Below are 944 nucleotides of genomic sequence, written 5' to 3'. Positions count from 1 at the left end.
ATCAAACTAAGAGCTCTTCCTAAAAGCCTGAATAGGGTGATTCCAACTTAGTCTGTGCTCCACACCCCGAAGGCGCAGGCTAAACAGAACCTACCAGGCTCTGAGGCCCAGTCAGCATAAACAATGGTGTGATGTTTTAAACAGGAGCCAATTGCTCAGTGTCATTCAGAGCCCAAGCTCTCAAGTGACCAACATCAAATCTTTATTTTTATAACTGTATTAATGTGATCCAAATATGTCCACCACTAGTTTTTTTCAAAGGAAACATGCTATAAATAAGCAAACTATATCTGTTCACTGACTTTTATGGACCTCCATAGGTCTCACTGGGCTTACTTACAGACCACTCACAGTAATAGATTTTTAGCATAAAGTGTAGCACAAGGTTAAGCCATTCTAGCTTCTGCACACATGTTGTGCTTCTGGCTGATAATGGAGAACAAGTTGCAGTGTTACACCTTAACTAGGCTGCATTCAACCTTAAATAGCATCGATGTCAATGTCGTCATCCTTGTTTTCCAACTTCACAGCTTCAACCTTCAGCACGCTGGCAGTTTTCATATAAACCACCTCCATGTTTTCATCCTCCTCCTAATCTTCACCAGCGGAAGATTCTTCCTCTGCCTCCTTAAGCCAGATAAATGGCTCCACTTTGACATGAATCTCTTTGGCAAGTTCTTTCAAAACATCCTTCTCAGAGGCTTTTTCTGGCTGGCTGATGATGACCTCCTCTTCCAACAGGTCTGCATCATATATCTCCTTCAAGATATGTGGGGAGGAGAATATTCAGAAGATTCTTTAATCTAGCATTTAATTGGAAAGATTCTCACCCTGACTAACTATATATACCGATACCTGTGAACTAATCTACAGCACTGCAGATGGTAATTTGTAATAGTGGTTTCATGTTGGGAGTGCCTGTCCTTGTGGTATTCTGAATATGG

This window comes from Octodon degus, unplaced genomic scaffold (genome assembly GCF_000260255.1).
Source record: "Octodon degus isolate 3935 unplaced genomic scaffold, OctDeg1.0 scaffold00055, whole genome shotgun sequence".
In the NCBI taxonomy this organism is placed as follows: Eukaryota; Metazoa; Chordata; class Mammalia; order Rodentia; family Octodontidae; genus Octodon; species Octodon degus.
This window is presented reverse-complemented; position numbering follows the sequence as displayed.